Source organism: Sinocyclocheilus grahami, unplaced genomic scaffold (genome assembly GCF_001515645.1).
Source record: "Sinocyclocheilus grahami isolate Dianchi unplaced genomic scaffold, SAMN03320097.WGS_v1.1 scaffold10.1, whole genome shotgun sequence".
Taxonomy (NCBI): Eukaryota; Metazoa; Chordata; class Actinopteri; order Cypriniformes; family Cyprinidae; genus Sinocyclocheilus; species Sinocyclocheilus grahami.
The window spans coordinates 668,257-668,546 of NW_015505189.1; positions in this window are offsets into that span (position 1 = coordinate 668,257).

Genomic DNA, 290 nt, shown 5'->3' on the forward strand with positions numbered 1-290 from the left:
AAAAAAAAAAAAACTTTGTCGAGATCACAAGAAAATTAAGTCGTTATAACGAGAAAACAACTCTCGTTATGTCGTTATAACGAGAAAATAAGTCGTTATAACGAGAAAACAAGAAGGGAAAAAAAAATAATGCATGGCCGCTTAGAACTTCCGTAGTTGTTTCAACTCAGAGAAAAAAAAATTAAGAGAAAACAATGTTAAGGCAGTGGGGTAACAATGTTTTTTTAAGTGGACTCAACAAATAGTTTTTTACAGTGTAGATGACCTCAAAGCAAACACACAAAACACAG